We start from the raw sequence: 22,379 nt of genomic DNA, 5'->3' as shown, positions 1-22,379 counted from the left end.
TTTAAAAATATTTTGTGACACCAAATTAATTATGCAGCCATAACATAATAAAACAAGTAGCATAAAATTAATCTTGTGGCCATTAAACAAGTTATATTAAGCAAATGTGATATTACAAAAGTTTTGAAGCTGTCACTTTTTTTATCCCTAGATTGAATTTCTAAGCAAAAGTAATATGTTGTGTCTACAAACAAAGTTATATCCACAAATTTAAATCAACCTCAAAAGATACAAAATCAGTATCTTTCACTATATGCCAGAGGTTCCCAAACTCGTTCCTCAAAGCACCAGGTTTTAGGATATCCATGGTTGAGCACAGATGGTATTAAAAGACTGAAGTACTAATTACTGTAAGTCACCTGTGCCCAAGCATGGTTATCCATAAAACCTGGACCGTTAGGGTGCCTTGAGGACCGAGTTTGGGAACTTCTGTGAATGCAATAAATCATCAATTCAGTATGTAAAAATTCGTAGCCAAACTAAGGCCGCGTACACGCTGGACGATATCCATGAATGATATGAACGATAAAGGTATCATTCAATGATCTATCATTCATATCGTCCAGTGTGTATGCACTCATCGATGAACGATGCACACTCCCGCGGGACGATAACTATATCCTGATGGCTGTACATGCAGCTCAATCTGGGGATATTGTTAACGATGCCATGCTGCCAAATGCAGCATGGCCCCGCCCCCTGCCATCGTTTGTCGGCAAGTGTGTATGCACTTACTGATGCTGTCACCACCGCCAGGCCTGCCGCTGACGACATCGCCCCCCTACACACGTCAACCAGTGTGTATGGGGCTTCAGATTTGTTAAAGTTGCAGGTGTGGATGCTGCAACACACGTTACTTATTAATGTAAATAATACTATACTACTGTGTGACATGTGAGGCGGATGTTATTATAACTACCAATATAGAGATAAGAGGATTGAACCTCACATAGTGTTATATACTAGAAGGGAAGTTTACTCAAGATAACCTATTGACAAGGACAATTAAAGGTAAAGAATACTCCACCCAAACTGTTCATATAAAGAAATGTTACTGTTGCAATATTTTGTTATCTAGAGACCACTGTATGTGTCATCATCAACTGGCATTACATAATAATACTGCTCTAGGAGCAAGTGCATAAGAACTATTACAATAAGTTACAGTCTAGGTCAGATGTTCCCGAATTGCAGTCCTCAAGGCACCCCAACAGTTCAGGTTTTAGAGATTTCCACGGCTGAGCACAGGTGGTTAAATCAAATTGACTGAGGTACTAATTAAGTCACCTGTGGTCAAGCATGGATATCCTTAAAACCTGGACTGATAGAGTACCTTGAGGACCGTTTGGAAACCTCTAGTCTAGATAACATTGCATTAATGAATTCAATGTTAATTCATCTGAACACCAAAAAGAAAACATGAGAGAATATCTCTGTGCTATAATTACCTTTATTATAGATAATACCGTACGGATGCTCTGTGCGCAATCTGTTTTAAAATCACATTTTCTATCAAATACACATAATTTCTATTTTATTAACTAATCTTCTTTGTTCACCACAGCAGACACATTTTTGTCTATCCTCTCTGTGTTCTATATCCACAAATTTAAATCTGCCACAAAAGATACAAAATCAGTATCTTTCACTATCTACAATAAATCATCAATTCAGTATGTAAAAAAAAGTCGTAGCCACACTAAGATTAGTTACAATTGCTGTGATAAAGAAGACTACCATACCACCACTATACAAAGTTGTCTTTCCTAAATAGGCTCCTCAGGAGGTAAGCGGTAAAGACTATCGCCAGTGTTACCCAGAATTACCTACTACCAGCTGGGGTCTAGTGAGGCCCTGTCTTTAGCAACAACACCTGTTTCCAATAGATTTTCCCACATACAGTCAGGTCCATAAATATTGGGACATTGACAGAATTTTCAGATTTTGGCCTCTATTCACCACCACAATGGTTTTGAAATGAAACAAACAAGATGTGCTTTAACTGCAGACTTTCAGATTTAATTTGAGGGTAATTACATCCAAATCGGGTGAACGGTGTAGGAATTACAACAGTTTCAATATGTGCCTCCCACTTTTTAAGGGACCAAAAGTAATGGGACTATCAACTCAAAAACTATTTCATGGACAGGTGTGAGCTATTCCATCATTATTTCATTATCAATTAAGCAGGTAAAAGGTCTGGAGTTGATTCTAGGTGTGATATTTGCATTTGGAATCAGTTGCTATCAACTCTCAATATGAGATCCAAAGAGCTGTCACTATCAGTGAAGGAAGCCATCATTAGGCTGAAAAATCAAAACAAACCCATCAGAGAGATAGCAAAAACATTAGGTGTGGCCAAATCAACTGTCTGGAACATTCTTGAAAAGAAAGAACGCACCGGAGAGGTCAGCAACACCAAAAGACCCAGAAGACCACGGAAAACAACTGTGGTGGATGACAAAAGAATTATTTCCCTGGTGAAGAAAAACCCCTTCACAACAGTTGACCAAATCAAGAACACTCTCCAGGAGGTAGATGTATATGTGTCAAAGTCAACAATCAAGAGAAGACTTCACAAGAGTGAATATAGAGGGTTCACCACAAGATGCAAACCATTGGTGAGCCACAAAAACAGGAAGACCAGATTAGAGTTTGTCAAACAACATCTAAAAAAGCCATTACAGTTCTGGAACAACATCCTATGGACAGATGAGACAAAGATCAACTTGTACCAGAGTGATGGGAAGAGAAGAGAAAGAAAGGAACTGCACATGATCCAAAACATACCACCTCATCAGTGAATCATGGTGGTGGTAGTGTCATGGCGTGGGCATGTATGGCTGCCAATGGAATTGGTTCCCTTGTATTTATTGATGTTGTGACTGCTGACAAAAGCAGTAGAATGAATTCTGAAGTGTTTTGGGCAATATTATATGCTCATATTCAGTCAAATACTTCAGAACTCATTGGACGGCGCTTCACAGCGCAGATGGACAATGACCCGAAGCATACTGCATAAGCAACCAAGGAGTTTTTTAAGGCTAAAAAGTGGAATGTTATGCAATGGCCAAGTCAATCCCCTGACCTGAATCCGATTGAGCATGCATTTCACTTGATGAAGACAAAACTGAAGGGAAAATGCCCCAAGAACAAGCAGGAACTGAAGACATTTGCAGTAGAGGCCTGGCAGAGCATCACCAGGGATGAAACCCAGCGTCTGGTGATGTCTATGCATTCCAGACTTCAGGCTCTAATTGCCTGCAAAGGATTTGCAACAAAGTATTAAAAAGTGAAAGTTAGATTTAGGATTGTTTTGTTTTTTTTTCCCATTACTTTTGACCCCTTAAAAAGTGGGAGGCACATATAGAAACCATTGTAATTTCTACACCGTTCACCTGATTTGGATGTAATTACTCTCAAATTAAATCTGAAAGTCTGCAGTTAAATCACATCTTGTTTGTTTCATTTCAAAGTCATTGTGGTGGTGAATAGAGGCCAAAATATGAAAATTCTGTCAATGTCCCAATATTTATGGCCTGACTGTATATTATATTGATGCGTGGGATCGGCTGCAATTTCAGGGGCTCCAACCACAAATTTTCCCTCTCATCCAGAGTAAGATTTTGGTGCAACGCTGCTTCGAGGTGACATCAATTTTCAGGGGGTGGGACGCCACCTAAAATCTTACCTAAGGCACCAAATTGGTCAGTGACGACCCTGACAAAATTAAATAACAATTTTTCAGGACAAAGCCCAAAGTCAGAAAAATCTATGTAGAAACTGTCAGGATGCTTGTAGCCAATACTGACCAATGACTGCACTCTCTCTGTATGATAACCTAGGAGAATCTATGCTCCTTCTATCACATCTTACTTTTGTGCTCCAATAATTTCATTTTATCCAAATGAACATATGTTGTACTTTAGGATATGTGCTGGTAATTGTCTGTTTGCACTCATGGTGGATTGAGGCTTAACCACGTGCAAAGACAGGTAGTAAAAAGTTGATAAATGTTTTATTTCTTCAGTCTGGTATTCTACTCAGTGTGAATAATGACAGAGACACACACTTTACTGGTTCAAATTGTCCTTCCAAGTATGAGAGCTAAGGGCCATAGGGATAGCTGAGCGACCGGTGCCACCACCCACAGCACAAAGCCTAGAGAGCAGCACTGTTTCTACCACAATGGCAGCTTGTGGGTTACATGGAATAACACCCTGCAACCTGGATAGGCAGTGTATCCATAGAATGCTCCCTGCACCAAGCTAACTGGCTGATCCTAATACGGACCCCTCTTTGTGGTGTCATGACGTCACATGTTCTGGGGGAAGGACAAGGGCTTGCACATGGCACGGAAGTGCTCTGCTATGGCCCTTTGTGAGCTATTACTAGCAGAAAGCTCGGAGTGAGCTCACATGAAATCCCACTGTCATGCCTGTCTAGTTGTACATGGTGGATTCAAGTGTGAGAAGAAATAATGCAAGTTCTTGTTCATATAAAAGCCATTTAAGGAGTAACTGTCACTATCCAACGGTACTACCGTGTTTCCCTGATAATAAGACCTACCCCGAAAATAAGCCCTACCCTTTCTTTTGAAAAACAGTCCAAAATAAGCCCTACCCCGAAAATAAGCCCTAACAAAAAAAAGAGGAAAAAAAAATAATGGTGAGTAAAGAATTGTAAAACAGGACTGAGGGCATGATGGGGATAAAATCAGGACTGAGGGCATGATGGGGATAAAAGCAGGATTGAGGGCATGATGCTGTCAATGTTAATTAAAATAAGATCTACCCCGAAAATAAGCCCTATGGAGTTTTTTTTACCAAAAAAAAAATAAGACAGTCTTATTATCGGGGAAACACGGTAGGACCCCGGACTAATGGAGGTACGACCTCTGACCTTGTGCGATAGTGCACACGTGCGGCCATAATGCGTATCTTCAGCTACATCCACCATAGAGAGAGGAAATGCCACTTAGATTCCATAACAGAGAGAGATGGTGTTACAGAGGCCAGTGACCCTACAAGTTCTATTGTACCACTATACCACAGTATATAAGCCATTGTGTGCATGCTTCACTGCCACCACTGTATGTATACACACATGTGTGTGCTCCTGTTTGTGCGCACAACACATGTGCTGCCCCATACGTTCCTGGTTGGATATGGTACAACCCAGTGGTCGAAGTGGGAATTTTCAAGAGGAGGTATGGGGATCCAGTGTATGTGCAAAAAAAATTGGCATGGTCAATGCATTACGGGGGCGTGGCTATGTGTCAAGAGGGGTGTGGCCTCTCAAAACGAGGGCGTCGTGCATCCATCTCTCATTCTTTCCTTTTTCTCTCTCAAGCTTTGCACCTCTCACTCCCTCCTTCCATTTCTCACCCTCTGCACCTCTCACTCCCTCCTTCCATCTGTTTGTAACCTCCTACATCTCTCACTCCCTGCTTTCGGTTCTCATCCCCTGTACCTCTTAGTGTCTCCTTTCCTCTCCCACTCCCTATAGACTGTCACTGAATGCTATAGACAGGTCATACACCGCTCATAGTATATATATGGGCCATACTCATTACCTGACTCACTGCAGTATGCCTGGAACAGCTGGAAGAAGAGGGATCTCACGGGCTGTAAAGAGGCCATGTTCGCATTATCACATGTAGAGCCAGCAGCGCAGCGTTATACTATCCTGCGCAGGGCCGGCAGGCAGCGCCGCTGTATACAGGACAGGCCCAACTTCCCGCAGCTGCTGCTGCGCACACACACGTGCTCCAGGCACATTGCCAGGAGGAGGATGCTGTAAATAGGATAGAAATGCTCCCTGTGCTGTGTCAGACTGGGGATTCTGGGAGTTGTAGATAGTTACTAGGCTCAGTCTATGCACAGTCTCAGTCTGGTGGTTGTAGCATGATCGTGCATGCAGTGTAATTAAGCATTGTGCCGGTTTGTAGAGTAACTAAAAATTCAGGGAGGGACTGAATAAATATAAATTAATCTGTTGGGCGCCCATTACTTTAAACATCTAACAGTGGAATTGAATTACCCCCATAGGTTTCGCAAGAAGAATTCTAAAAAAAAAATACATAGGCCGTGCATGAAAAAAAAAAATACAGTCCACATTCAGTGGCAAACGCAGGATTTCCAGAGGGGGGTTTCCAAATGCTTAATTTTAGAGCGAGTGTGGCTGTCAATGAAGAGGGCAGATTTAGTACTTAACCAGCTTTAATAAGCATCATACAAAGTGTATTGTGTGTAATAATTCCAAGCATATACAGGACCAGCGATCACAATAAGCCATTAGATGCGTCAGTAGGCCGTCCTGCCTGAGCTGAACGTATTTATTTTAGATGTGGGCACCATTCCAGACTATTGGAGCAAGTTCGGGAACCTGGAGGAACAGCAGAAGAACCTAGCACTGACCTGAACATATATGTACATATTGGGCTCTATAGCAGTGCATCTCTAACAGTGCATGTTTTCCAGATCTTCTAGTTGGTGCACAGGTTATTTATTACTGGCTGATATATGTTAAAAGATCCACAGGTAGTGCTAATTATTTCATTTGTGATACTGAGAAGAACATGCAGCACTAGTAACAATCTATTATATTACTATTTCTATTGTGGTCATGGTGCGGGCTTGGGAGGGGGGTTTCCAGGCAGAGGGAAACCCCTCCTGCTTCTGCCAATGACATTGGGGGCAATTCAATTAAACATGATGTGAATAGCACTGGGAAATGGTTCCCAGAGCTATTCAACTGTTTTCCCCGTGCTCGACACTTTTAGTCGGGAAATGCCAGTTAGTGCGCCTTAAGCCAGGTGTTTAGGCTCACTAACCGCCATTTTCAAAATAAAGTGCCCGTTGCGATGCTGTCAGCGCCTCACAAAATTGAAAGACAGCATCATGGGTGCCACTTTATTTGGATTTCTGCTAGCACCCTCAGGCGAGTGCAAGTATAAATCCTTTAGTTACAGTAGGTTTATTAGTGCAGTCAACTGAATAGCCCTGGGACCAAATTCCCGACTCTATTCAACAACACACGTAATTGAATTGCCCTCAATAGCACCAATAGGAAAATGAAGCAGGGAGAAGTGCAGTGGCACCAACAGCTGTACTAGGAATGGGGAGCCTGCCCCCTGCAGTGGAACCATGCTTCAGGCCTCCTTCAACCAGCTGACAATCCCCCTCACCGCAGAGGCCAGTATGTGGGGCTGTCAGCTGGGACTCCTGTGGCTGTCACAGAAACCAGCGGGGGATGGGAACACAGGCAGTCAATGCCAGACTCTGCACATGCAGCTTTTAATGGATGCTGCTGCTGCAGAGACCTTCAAGCGAGGGCAGGCACCTGGCAACGTGGGCGGGCTGACGGCGGTGGCACACTGCACATGGCACACGCAGGCAAGGTACAAGTCTAATTGTTGGACTCTGCAGCTTGAATGCTGCAGAGACCTTGAGAAGGTCCGGCGCATGCAGGCTGCGGGTGGACACCCAGAAGATGCGGGCGGGGGCTGGGAGTTCAACTACTGAGGAACACGCCAGACTCTTCCAGTGGGGAATGGATGGCACATGCGGCCAGCTGGGCGGGAGCTGCAGTGAGAGACAGCCCAGCGTTTTCACTGAGCCGGCCGAATACATACACACTTGCGGCTGGCTTAGGAGGCTGTCATAGCAGGCGGAGACCCGCGCAACAATGTCTCCATTCAATTAGAGAAAAAAAAAATCTTAATTGCTTGAAGTGCCGGTCTGCTATACCGTTGCATACCGGCACACTTCGAGCACTGGTACAACCATATATGTATTGTTTCCCCTTTAGTACATACCTACTGCATTAACACTGTGTCATCCTGCAAATCTGTTCTACCTGGTTAATAAACCAAAGACCTGGTTAAGTTATCTATCGTGTGGACTGACCTCCATAACAAACCACTGTCACCTATAACAACTATAAGGTCGGCCCATAGGTTATGGGCCCAAGCACCAGGCTCCCAGGCTACCAGCATGTACAGATAAATGATACCAAGAATCTGTCTGACACAGAATAAAAGGATCTGAGTGATTACAGAAAAGTCCTTTATTCACACGAAAGGGTATATTTACTAAAGTGAGTGTTTTTTGAAGTGGAGATGTTGCCCATAGCAACCAATCAGATTCTAGCTATTATCTTCTAGAACAGCGGTGGGCAATAAGCGGCCCCTCAGCTGTTGTTGAACTAAAAATCCCAGCATGCCTTGCAGCAGTTTTAGCATGGCCAAATAGCAAACTGGCAGGGGGCAGTTATTGCCCACCCCTATTCTAGAAGGTGCTAGTTAAATGTTAAATAGAATCTTATTGGTTGTTATGGGCAACATCTCCACTTCTAAAAACTTTCACTTTTGTAAATATACCCCTAAGGGTAAAATTGTACAGTGCAGGAGCAAGCATGAACAGCATATTTATTCCATAATTCACAGGAAGTGAATGTGGATAAAATTGCATATGTCTAATGCTGGGCATACACTATACAATTATCTGACAGATATCTGGGCCTGATTCAGACCAGGACACTATTTGCGGATGGTCGTTCCAAAAAAGGGGTCGGCTATTTAAATTGAGCACTCGCTCTTTGCGGTTTGTTGACGCCTCTATGTCTGAGCGAGCGAACGAAAAATGCGCTCGCTATTTTGTAAAGGCGCCCCTTTGCCGTTCGCATCACACATCATCTCCAGTATTTATTAGATTAATCGGGTACATCGAAAGGCATCTGAACTGCTCACAGTGCTTGTCGTAGGTTTTTCTTACCGCTATCACTGCGAGCAGTTCAGGCTAAACGACAACCAAGTGACGTGGACGATGATGCTCCTTTACTAATTATGCACTCCCATTAAACGCCCTTTTGAACATTAGGCACGCCTGCGTTCGGATCTCCACACCCCCGTTTTCAAGTACCTTCCCCTGTTACCACCCACAAATGGTACATTCTGTCAATCAAATTGCTGTTTTGCGAGCGCACGATTTCCGACCGCAATGACTGGTTTGCGCTTGCGCATTACGACCCATACGCATGCGCAGTTGTGCGAACATCGCTCAGAGCGAACGAGCGGCCGCTTACGAGCGGCTCTGAATCAGGCCCTCTGTCCAATCTGGATGGTTGCAATCAAAATCTGGTAATGTATGGGAGCAAATGACACTGGTCCATTTCCTCACAAACAATGAAAAACAGACAAAAATTGCCATTCAGACCAATTGGTTAAATCAAATGAATTTAACCAATTTGAACAATCATTTTTGTCAATTTTCCAGTGTTTAAGACCATATGGTCAATTGTCATTTGCTCCCATTCATTACCAGATTTTCATTCCAACCAGCCAGATTGGACAGATATCTGACAGATAATTGTAGAGTGTATGCCCAGCATTAGAAAGACAAAGGCCTAATGAGATGAATCAACCTCAGGTGCACTCTGGGAGTAATTCAGCAAGGATCGCAATTGCAAAGCTGCACTTGCATGCACTGTTGAATCAGCCCCTCTGTATGGCACTAAGCTAACTGTGTGCAAGAATCTGAATTAATATATACATAAGATCTTGTCTATATCTTAGCAATTTACTTCAGTAGGCGTCCAATTAGATGATGAGGAGGTTGCAATGGCGATGCTGCAAAACCTAATGCCAGAGTATGATTTTCTAGTAGTAACTTTGGAGTCATGTGCTGCCAAGCTAAGAATGGAAATTGTATGAGCCAAGCTACAGTACTGCAGTTTCAAAGCACATACAGATGTGTCCTCATACACTATTGCCGCAGCTGCGTCAATCAGCTTTTCTTGGTAGGCTAGGTCCCATGCATCGAGTAGCTTTTTCCACTGAAAATGCATCTTAGTCACATTGTGATGGGACAAGACTGCACTGATTAATTTGATATGCGACATCTGCGTGCAAATGAGTCTATATCTGTTTACAAAGTGCTACAGTATAATGCTTTCTTTTCATTCCAAGTTCTGTGACTTTGTACATATTTAAAACTAATTCCTGTGTGGTTAAAGTTGCAGTCTGGCATTTCTGATTCAGATTGAGTGTTGTTTCACTGAATATGCATTGCAAATAAGACACAGATTAAAAGAAAAAGTCACTACGCTACACCGCTTGGCGCAGCTCACTCCTGCCAGGCATCTCAAACCACATGGCGTATTGAGGCAAGGTGTATGAGGACACATCTGTCCCTGTTGAGATCAATGCTGACAATTCCAGTTTATTGTCAAATGAAGTGAAACATACAAAGGCCAAGTACAAGTGCTTCAAGTGTGATAAAATGGGACATAGGGCATCAGAATGTAAAGCAAGTAAACCAAGTGGTATTTCATCATGCAACTATGATAGAAAGAATGACCAAGCATTAAATGTAGCAAACAGTCACCACGAAGATTGCTGGCACATGGACTCAGGAGCCACAAGGCATTTCAGCTATAATGAAAGTTGGTTCAAGTAACTAAACATCTGTAAACATCAGGGGAATAGGAGATAAAGTCCTAAATGCCACGAAAGTGGGGACAACTACTGTGCGCTTGAGAATCAAAGGAGAAAGAGTTGGGAAAAGCATAGAAGATACTATAAATGCAAGATCTAGGAACCAATCAGTGTATTATTGAGAAGAAGTGATACAAGGTCAAATTCGCAGATGGATAGTGTGTATGGTACAAAAAAAGGGGACTGTAATTTCAACAGCAACTCGGTGCCAACAACTGTACATCCTAGACACTGAGGAGTGTTGTGCGAGTCCAAGCAGTCTATGGAACTACGGCATAGGAGACTGAGAGAGAGATGTACTAAGCCTTGGAGAGAGATAAGGTACCAACCAATCAGCTCCTAACTGCCATCTTACAGACTGTGTTAGAAAAATGTCAGTTAGGAGCTGATTACTTGGTATTTTATCTCCCTTCACTTGAGGAAATTTTCATGAAGCCACCAGAACAAAGTAAATGCATTTCCAGAGGGAAAAGTATGCTTCTAAAGAAATAATTGTATGGGCTAAAACAAAGAGGCTGCTGCTAGTACATCAAACTTGATAGTGTATTGTTAGAAATTTACTTTGTACGTTCTAAAATTGATCACTGGTTATACTACAAGTGGAAGTTTATTCATCATAGTTATGTATATAGACGATTTGTTGCTGGCTCGGCTGAAGTCCTGTGTCATCCTGCAAACCTGTTCTGCCTGGTTAATAAACCAAAGACCTGGTTAAGTTATCTATCATGTGGTCTGACCTCCAACACACACCTCTGCCACTTATACAAACTATAGAGTCTGCCAATAGTTTCAACAGAAATATTAGATTAAAGTCTCTGTATTTTTTAAAAATATTATTTTGCAATTTTAAACAAAACAAAAACACAATAATACAATTATTCAGTGTCCAAATAAGTGTTGAGAGTACAGTAAACAATAGAAAACATTGAGTAGCAGAGCAATATTATTCATATTATTATTCATATCATAGTGAGCATGTCTTAGTTGGAGGCACAGAAATGATAAGTTCTCATGTAAGAAATAGTATATGACAATTGTAAATACATTTAAAAAATAAAGAGATAAACCTGAACATTCTTCATGATCATAGCATGCAAAGCGAATCGCGTCATCGACTGCCTGTGTGCTGCCCACTTCACTGGGGAAGAGGGTGGCCCCAGCCCCCGGGAGACTTGTCCACCTTTCCGGGTGGCTGGAAGTGCCACATGATTTTCGTGAGCCTCCTGGTCATTCCGGGAGGGTAGGCAAGTATGATGCAAAATGAGGCGAGTGCAGTGCTATATTTGTATATACAAATCTAGTGGTGCAATCAAATTAACCAAACCCAGAAAGGGTAGTCATATGAAGATATTGGGTCAAGAGTGAAAAGTCAAAGGTAAAGCACAGATATGCAGTCTGGCTCAAAGAATCTGGTTCATATAGGCTGGAGGTTAATATAACAAGCATTAGGGGCAGCATGTATCAAGCCACTTACCGCATGGATACCAATGTGTACTAACGCCGTATGCATGTACAATTGCAATTAAAACTGCAAAGAACAGCTCTTCCGATAAGAGCCGACCTTTGCTGTGTGAGGACTTCTGCGTTTATGATTGGCAGAGATCCTATTGGATCCCTTTCAGGGAATACTCCGAAACGAAGCCCATAGGCTTTCATTAGGCAATGCCAACTCTGTAAAGTTTTGCTTTCCAGAGCTTGATATATATATGGCAAATTCTGTTAAACCTCCAAAAATGTAAGTTTTCCGAGGTTTGACCGTATATAAATGTTAGTACATCCCGCCCCGGACATTTACAAATCTCCGCCAGCAGTGACTTCCAGATTCAGGTATGCACCAGTATAACAGGTATAGAGAAGCAGGGAGTGTACCAACACAGGTCCTGATAATAAGCTGATCTATGCATTTAACTGATAACCTGACTCATGTCAGTGCTGCTTTACTTAAGGTATTTCCTTCAATCTATAGACTGGGTCCACATAATGGCAAATCAGAAGAAATCATACTTAAATTAAAACAATAATAAAAGGGGCTCTGGATACATGCATCATATTGCAAGAACACCAGTTAACCCGTGAACAAGCCAGTGCAAGTATTATTTCCCAGTAAGTAGGAAGAGCTGTAACTCCTCTCACATGAACATACTGTAATCCATAAATTCAGACAATAACTCTATCTCCACCTACAGTAAGTGGTATGGAAATGGCGACCTCTGTCTGAAGAGGATTTGTGACAGCGAGTATATTTGTATTCTTTATCCTATGCTAATACTGACCTGCAGTTATCAGCATTAATCTATGTATTCACATTATATACTGTACACAGATACTGCTGAAATTAGACCAGTCTTGTAGAGGGATACAGTCAATATCCCGATGTGCTGGACTCCGGCGTTTAGAATACTGACGTCGGAATCCCAACACCTGTCAGAATCCAGGCGCCAGCATCCTGAAAAACGAGGGAATCGTAACGTTTTACTATCTGGTTAAGAGTAGCAATTGGATTTATTCTGTTTGTTATTACTGTTTGCATATTTGTGGTATTTGACAAATGTTGTAATAACGATGTATGTAACCAGATAGTAGAAGATATAACCCACTTAATCTTCATCAGCAAAGACAAGCTATTCTATAGATTATAAACTTGCGAGCAGGGCCCTCTTACCTTTTTGTCTGTATGTTATTACCCTGACTATTTTTTTACAATTGGTTCTCTTCCCACAAGTTTATTACAGACATGTATGTTCATGTAAAAGACTGTAATCATCAGAATTTATATAATTCATATTTGGACACGCAGTAAATATCTGTAGCATCCATTTATTTAAGAAATTATGAAAGAAAAAATAATACTATAAAAAAAACTGCAACCAGTCATCATTAACAATTTACTTTGAATATTTGTAGTGTGTGATATGTTATTTATTACACCACATTTGTGTTAGGCTTTTTAAATATGTTATCAGTTACGTTATCTGTTTTCTTATTTATAAATAAATTGTGAAAAAATGTTTAATATTCATTTTAAAACTGCAGGCATTACTTTGGTGTTTGCCTTATTTTAAAATGCATCTAGATCGCAAATACACATATACATGTCTTATTATATATTGATGTCTGTGTTTTACATCTACTTACAGTAGTATGTATGTAAATAGAAGCTACATATATACAATTTTTTTTATATATATATATATATATATAAAATTGGAAGAAAAAAAATCATTAATGGAGACAAACATCTCTTCTTATAGAATTAGTGTATGTACTGTGTATTTTTAGTTATATATATATATATATTCTTTGTTTGTGAAAATTGCACAACAAATAAAATAGCTTAGTCAATGCCGCGCATTGTATTTCAGTAAAAGTTTTTACTAAGCAGATAACTCACCTCAGTCTCCTGTAATCCTGAGTTAGAGAAAGCTGTGACATCTATCAGCCGTCATGCTGTGTGATACATTTCTGATATAAAGATCCAACCATTGCCAAAAGTCATGAAATAATATCTCTCCATAAATCACCTAGAATAGGAATATTACCCACATCTGAGCGTTGAACGAGAATTTTCCTGATGCAGCACCAGGTTTACTTTAGGATTTGGAGATTGATGCCTCTAGCACTGTCAGAGTTACGGTGATCCAGAGAAGAGGCTTATGAGTAGCTATGAGGGAGACGATTACTAAGGTGCAGTTAATATGGTCACTCAGGAGTGGAGTTTATTTCAGGAGAACTTTTTATGCTGCTCACACGGACATTGAACTACCAGCCACAAGGCTTCCTTAATGGCTCGGGTGCAATTTCAATAAATGTGTTATTAGGATATAATTTATATGTATTCAATATTTATTTTTTTATAATTTTCATTCCAAAGACAATAGTCAGCCGTTGGTGAAAGGACTTGTTTTATCATTTCTAAAATAATTATCTTGATTTGCTAAGCAGCGCTTTTCAAAGCTGCCTAGTATTCGGCAGTTTCGGTCATTGGATTTAAATGGGCTATTGCACAGGTTCTCAAACTCGGTCCTCAGGACCCCAAACAGTGCATGTTTTCCAGGTCTCCTCACTGAATCAAGTGAAATAATTAGCTCCACCTGTGGACCTTTTTAAAATGTGTAATTGAGTAATGATTACACCTGTGCACCTCCTGGGTGACCTGCAAAACGTGTACTGTGTGGGGTCCTGAGGACCAAGTTTGAGAACCACTGGGCTATTGCATGCAAAGCCAGGCATATTCTGTATTTAATGTTATTTCCCTTTAAATCGAGCAACCGAAACTGCTGAAGACCTGGCAGCTTTGAAAAGCGCTGCTTAGTAAATTTACCCCTAAAACACAATGCTAAGATTTGTACCTAGACATCAAGACCTATTAATAGTTGTATGTTATAAGGTCATTTTAAACACTAATAATTTGTACATATTTAATTCTCATTTGCAAAATCCTAGGACTTCAAATAAATATGTATGGAGGCCTAGACTGAATATATATACATATCTTACAATAAATAGCTATTATGTTCCATATGTGATTCACAATGGTAAGGAAATAAGTAATGCAGATAATACTAATATGAACAATGCCATATATATTGTTCTGTGTTTGTTGTGAATACGTAACCTTGTCTGACAGGAATTACTATGCACTAACATTGGATTATACTTACACCAGTTCTGTAATCTGTTCCTTTATCTTGCTTGGTCAGCTCCCTGTAATACTACCTAATCCTATTAGGTCTATCACTATATATTCTCATAATCATGACATTGACTGGTGTACAAATAATATATGTACTGTCTATCTCTAGTATAACAACATGGTGTCATATGGGAAATGGGTATGTAATGCCAGCTGTCGGGGTGCCTCCTGTCCAGGGGTGTATCTAGGGATCCAAACGTCCCAGGCAATGTAATGTACTGGCGCCCCCCTACCCCCCTTATGCAGTGCCCTCAGTAGTAATCCCCTCTATGCTGCATTGCCCCCAGTAGTAGTCCTCCCTATACAGTGTCCCCAGTAGTAGCCCCCCTATACAGTGCCCCCAGTAGTAATCCCCCCTATGCTGCATTGCCCCCAGTAGTAGTCCCCCCTATACAGTGCCCCCATGACGTATGACGTCTCTCCCTTCACATGCTGCGGGGGGAGCCGGAACACGGAACTCATTAGTGAGCTCCAGCCGGCTCCCTCCGCGGACAACGCAGCAGCAAATGAGAGTCTGGCTGACTCTCATTGGCTGGCTGCTATTACAAACACACAGCCGACGCCACCGGCTGTCTGTTTGTAAACTGTGTAGGGCAGACCACTCTCACTGCGGTCTGCCCTAAACTTGTGGGGCCTGGGGGATTTGTCCACCCCTTGGCTACTGGTGGCACTGCCGGGCAGCGACCCCCCTTTGGTCGGCGCCCCTGGCGGGTGCCATCCTGGCCAATGGGTAGATACGCCCCTGCTCTTGTCAAAATACCGACAGCGGCATACCAGTGGTTGGTATCCTTACAGGGGTCGGATAAGTATACTTACCCTCCCCCCTACTCCCCCTAACCCTCCCTTTTTGTATTCCTAAAATGGAAGTATGATTTAATTTGTGCATGTTGCGATGCAGTAGACTGGTAAGAAATCTGCCATTTCCTAGGTAAATGTTTAGTTTGATTATTGTAAAATTGTCTCCTTCAATGTATACAAAAAAAATTACAAGAAAAAGTTTCCATAATGCCAGATTTACAAACATTGTTGTAGAGGTGCCTATATTCCTGCCAAATTACATGACAGGCCTCCTAATAACCTCACGCAGGGGGCGTGGCCTATGGTAATTCAGTCGCGCGCAGCTTCACCACACGCGAAGATAGGGTGCCCTGGAGGGGGCTGGCACAGGGTGCTCCGACCCCTGGAGGTGGCCCTGATTCTGACAGGTCTCAGGATTCTGGCACCGGCATTCTGAGTGCCGGAATTTCCGCGGTCGGCATTATGATTGCATCCCCTGTGTGACACATTATTTTGGGTCATGTCATGTGATTCTCATATAGTGAACTTTTACTTTTTTTTATTTCTTTTTTCACAGCCACTGAACTGATTCCTGCCACTTCCACGCTGTGCATTTAACCCTTTGTTTGGTAATGTTGCTCTCAAGCTTGCTGTAGTGTTTACATATTTCTCTTTTCTAAGCAGTATAAAAGAAAAAAGTAGAGCTATGGTGTGGGGCACTCTTAATGACTAATCATTGAATTGATTTAAGACATAACTTTTATTAGCAATAGTAAAATGAAGTACCATATAGTTAATTCAAAATCGGATGGTATAATTCCATCATCAAAGTCAAAATTTACAATCATAATGAAATCTAAAGGCGAATTGTAAATATGTACACAATCAAAACTGGATATATTGGATTGGTAATACAAGTATATTAAGATGTAAGTATTAATATTGTCTGGCCTTGTGCAGAAAACAATCCCAAGGTATATTTTGCTACAGCACCTGGTATTCCCTGGAAGTCACCTTCCAAGTGCTAATCAGGCCAATTACAGTTTAGCTTCCAAGATCAAATGAGATTGGGCAATCAAGTAATGTATGGCTGTAGGTAGTATAGGGAAATTTGCACAATTACAGCACAGAGCAATATATATGTAGGACTAATTGTATCAATAGTCCATTTGTTGGCAAGATAACCCAAAATCAAAGAAAGAATGCACAAGCAGACTTTATTTGAATCACATATCCACATAATATGTCAAAAAGTGTTAGCAAAGTTAAATACACAATAATTATGCTAATAAAGCCTCATTGGTAAATGAAGAGGCAGAGCATATGTATTATACATTCATTAAAAGCCACACAAAAAAGACATATCAGATTGATTATACAGATTAGTGTAAGGTAAATTGTATTAACATTTTCTAACAAACTAGGAGCATTATTGTATATACCAAAATAGGAATATATGTCAACTACTGACAATGATGATTGGTATACCTCGCACATGTAACACAGCAATCTAATACCATCAAAAAATAAGGCGCACCTGTTGCTGAATCAATTAGGTAGACAAAGAAATCCAATTTAGTACTGATGGCTAATCAGCAAATGTCACTGTGAAAATCACTGCATATACATAGATATGTATATATATCTCCATGTAGAACTGGACACAAAGGTTATAAAGTGACGTAATTCAATCAACTCAAACAATGAATGAATTAAATATCTGTATCCAGAACTAGACAAAAAAGTCCTATATATAGCGTGAATCAATCAACTGGACGGTAGAATGAAAACCACAGGTAGAGATTACAATGAAAAACCAGTGCCGCTATAGCTCACTGAAAAAACAGTATTAATAAATAGGTCACACCTAATCAGCAAATTGCCAGTGTGATAGTAACAGAGACAGGGTGCTTGTATATGAAAATTGTATATGATATACAAAAAGTTCAAAATGAACTATGGATCTCTATTATATGCGTCCACCTGCTGTCATAGGAGTATGGTGAGCATACAGTGCTATAAGATCACACATAAACCAAGCATTATGCAATAAATCAAGCGTTGTGACACAGAGATCCTGCTGTGTAATAGTGCCAATACAATATGACTCCCGCATCCAAGGTCCAGGGAGATCCAACCCATATGCTGGCTTGATATCTGTGCAAGATGTATATATCTAAGAGGACGCGCGTTTCGCCTGGCTGAGGGCTTGTTCACCTCATCCATATCGTTCTACTGTGACTCTCGTGTATAAATACCAAAGCCATTAATCATCCACTTAGGCAAAAAGTGGTTAGTTGAAGGGCAGTTCCCAAAAGGATAGCTCCGCCCCTATTAATGTCATGTGATCGGACTAAGCGCCAATCAAAATAGTGATATGGCGCTTTGCATGCTGGTAAATGTAGTTTGCACTTACGTGCTTAACTCCAGCTAATAGTGCAGATGTAGTAGATTAACGGGCAGTTGAAAGGTAGCTCCGCCCCTTTTAGAGTCATATGATCAGGCTAAACACCGAACAGATCGGGATATGATGCTTCGCATGCTGGTAGATGTAGTTTGGTCTAGCTCTGCGATTTTATAAAGCAGTGCAGAGATAGATATAAGAGCCATAACAAGAAAATAATGGATTGTAAAGTTATATTATGCAGCCACGTCTTGAATGAAAGATGGACATTCCATATGAAACGAATAAACAGGTGTTGACTATATGTTGGTAATGTGCATTGCATCATGGTAGGTGTAGTTTTTTAATGCACAAACTCACACCATGTATTAGTGATTATAATTAGCTAAATAGTAGTAATGAATATATATATATATATATATAATGTGAAAAGAGTTAAAGAGTGAACAATAAGATCCACTGCATACAGATATAAAATAATAATAACAATATATATTCCATGTGAGTGTCATAAAAAATATATTAATAAAATAATAATATTATTAAATATATAAATAAATCTAAAAGAGATGGCTAAACTGATAATAAGTTAATTTTGGTTACACATATATGATATCGCTACCAAATTGAAGTGAATTAAAGAAAGTGTGTATGGAAGTGTAAGTGTAACCGAGGAAAAAAAGGAAAAAAGGGGGTGAAACAAAATCGTGACATAACTTAAAATAATTCACCATTAAAAATATTTAGATACTCAAATTGTTATATATAAGATTAAAAGGTAATAAAAGTGAAAGAGGATATAAATAAGTATAGCTAAAAAATAGATATATAATGAATGTGACATAAAGTGATTATGTGTGAAATAAAGTGATATGGTGCAAAATAATAAGTGTTAAGAAATTGCAAGTGCTTGATCTCCTTTATGAACAATAAATTCAAGTGAATAAAGTAAACCACCAAAAATAAATGGTGATAATAAAGTGATGAAGTACCCTTATTAGTTGAATTTGGTTGTTAGTACATAAAAAATTATAATGATTCTAAAATTCCAATTCTCGAGTGTATTGGACACCAAACAAATATTGGTTAAAATTATAAAAATAAATTAATAAGACGAAAACATAAAAGTTAATAAATCAGTGAATTTGAAAAGCTAAAATACACAATCATGAAATTTAGTAAAAATATATTGTTCATGGTTGAGTTATTCACAAAAATACACCATCATTTATATATTCATTCATACCATGTGGGTTCAGAGCACCTAGTCTAAATGTCCATCTGCTTTCCCGTTTGATCAGCTCTTGTGTAAGGTCACCACCCTGGATTACTAAACTAACTTTTTCCAGTCCAAAAGCTTTCAATTCCTTTGGATTGTCATTATGTTGAGTATGGAAGTGACGAGCTACTGAGGTTAGTTTCTTGAATTTGACAATATCCAACGGGGCATTTCTAATGGTCCCTGCATGCTCCAAAATACGTTGTTTAAAATTCCTGGAGGTCACCCCCACATATTTAATATTACAACTGCAGGTAAGGCAATGGATAACACGTGAAGTGTTACAGTTAATAAAGTCTCTTATCTGAATGTCCGTTCCATATTTATCCTGAACAGTGTTGCATTTAATCATATATTGACACACTTTGCATGTACCGCAAGCATGAGAACCTATGGAAAACTATCATAAACATAAGATCACCCCTAGAGGTCTAAGAACGAAAATATTTCCAGCATTTAAACTGGCCACTGAAAATCTGAATAAGGACTGGGAAGCAATCTTATTGAAGTGCTCCCAAGACTTGATGTCTATTTTGATAAATACTATTTAGCTAATTATAATCACTAATACATGGTGTGAGTTTGTGCATTAAAAAGCTACACCTACCATGATGCAATGCACTTTACCAACATATAGTCAACACCTCTTTATTCGTTTCATATGGAATGCTCATCTTTCAATCTAGACTACAAAAATACTTTTTGTGGCTGCATAATATAACTTTACAATCCATTCTTTTCTTGTTATGGCTCTTATATCTATCTCTGCACTGCTTTATAAAATTGCAGAACTAGACCAAACTACATCTACCAGCATGCGAAGCATCATATCCCGATCTGTTCGGTGTTTAGCATGATCATATGATTCTAAAAGGGGCGGAGCTACCTTTCAACTGCCCGTTAATCTACTACATCTGCACTATTAGCTGGAGTTAAGCACGTAAGTGCAAACTACATTTACCAGCATGCAAAGCGCCATATCACTATTTTGATTGTCGCTTAGTCCGATCACATGACATTAATAGGGGCGGGGCTATCCTTTTGGGAACTGCCCTTCAACTAACCACTTTTTGCCTAAGTGGATGATTAATGGCTTTGGTATTTATACACGAGAGTCACAGTAGAACGATATGGATGAGGTGAACAAGCCCTCAGCCAGGCGAAACGCGCGTCCTCTTAGATATATACATCTTGCACAGATATCCAGCCAGCATATGGGTTGGATCTCCCTGGACCTTGGATGCGGGAGTCGTATTGTATTGGCACTATTACACAGCAGGATCTCTGTGTCACAACGCTTGATTTATTGCATAATGCTTGGTTTATGTGTGATCTTATAGCGCTGTATGCTCACCATACTCCTATGACAGCAGGTGGACGCATATAATAGAGATCCATAGTTCATTTTGAACTTTTTGTATATCATATACAATTTTCATATACAAGCACCCTGTCTCTGTTACTATCACACTGGCAATTTGCCGATTAGGTGTGACCTATTTATTAATACTGTTTTTTCAGTGAGCTATAGCGGCACTGGTTTTTCATTGTAATCTCTACCTGTGGTTTTCATTCTACCATCCAGTTGATTGATTCACGCTATATATAGGACTTTTTTGTCTAGTTCTGGATACAGATATTTAATTCATTCATTGTTTGAGTTGATTGAATTACGTCACTTTATAACCTTTGTGTCCAGTTCTACATGGAGATATATATACATATCTATGTATATGCAGTGATTTTCACAGTGACATTTGCTGATTAGCCATCAGTACTAAATTGGATTTCTTTGTCTACCTAATTGATTCAGCAACAGGTGCCCCTTATTTTTTGATGGTATTAGATTGCTGTGTTACATGTGCGAGGTATACCAATCATCTTTGTCAGTAGTTGACATATATTCCTATTTTGGTATATACAATAATGCTCCTAGTTTGTTAGAAAATGTTAATACAATTTACCTTACACTAATCTGTATAATCAATCTGATATGTCTTTTTTGTGTGGCTTTTAATGAATGTATAATACATATGCTCTGCCTCTTCATTTACCAATGAGGCTTTATTAGCATAATTATTGTGTATTTAACTTTGCTAACACTTTTTGACATATTATGTGGATATGTGATTCAAATAAAGTCTGCTTGTGCATTCTTTCTTTGATTTTGGGTTATCTTGCCAACAAATGGACTATTAATACAATTAGTCCTACATATATATTGCTCTGTGCTGTAATTGTGCAAATTTCCCTATACTACCTACAGCCATACATTACTTGATTGCCCAATCTCATTTGATCTTGGAAGCTAAACTGTAATTGGCCTGATTAGCAGTGGCGGAACTCCCGGAGACAATGGAGTCATTTGCCGCCGGGCGTCAGCCCTGAAGGGGGCACCTGGCTCCATTGTCCCCGGGAGCTGCATGGAGAAGGAGCACCGCTGATCGGTGCTCCACCTCCATTGGTGTAACTACGGAGGGTGCAAGGGGTGCGGTCGCACCCCTGCACCCTCCATTTGCCGGGCGCCCGCTGAGTGTGTTACCAGCGGGCGCCCGGCTCCTATCCTCTTGGCGGTAGCCGGGGGACGGAGCTCCCTCCGTCTTCCGGGGCCTGCAGTGCACTATGGGAGTGATGTAATGACGTCTCTCCCATAGTGCCGAGGAGCAGACACCAGGGATGGACGGCAGCAGCACTGGAGCGGGGATAAAGGTAAGTGTTTGTTTTTTTG

At 40.3% G+C, this 22,379-nt stretch overlaps 1 protein-coding gene across 1 annotated transcript in view; it reads right to left on the bottom strand.

Annotated features, from left to right (window-relative positions):
• Positions 1 to 14,067, bottom strand: part of CNGA1 (cyclic nucleotide gated channel subunit alpha 1) — an 81,521-nt gene extending 67,454 nt beyond the window's left edge. The window contains exon 1 of the mRNA XM_088475280.1: positions 13,890 to 14,067. The gene's annotated coding sequence lies outside the window, so the exon portion shown is untranslated. The remainder of the gene's footprint in view (positions 1 to 13,889) is intronic.
• Between the last annotated feature and the right edge of the window lie 8,312 nt (positions 14,068 to 22,379).

Source organism: Taudactylus pleione, unplaced genomic scaffold, assembly GCF_031769625.1.
Source record: "Taudactylus pleione unplaced genomic scaffold, aTauple2 ptg000169l, whole genome shotgun sequence".
Classification (NCBI taxonomy): domain Eukaryota; kingdom Metazoa; phylum Chordata; class Amphibia; order Anura; family Myobatrachidae; genus Taudactylus; species Taudactylus pleione.
This window is presented reverse-complemented; position numbering and strand designations above follow the sequence as displayed.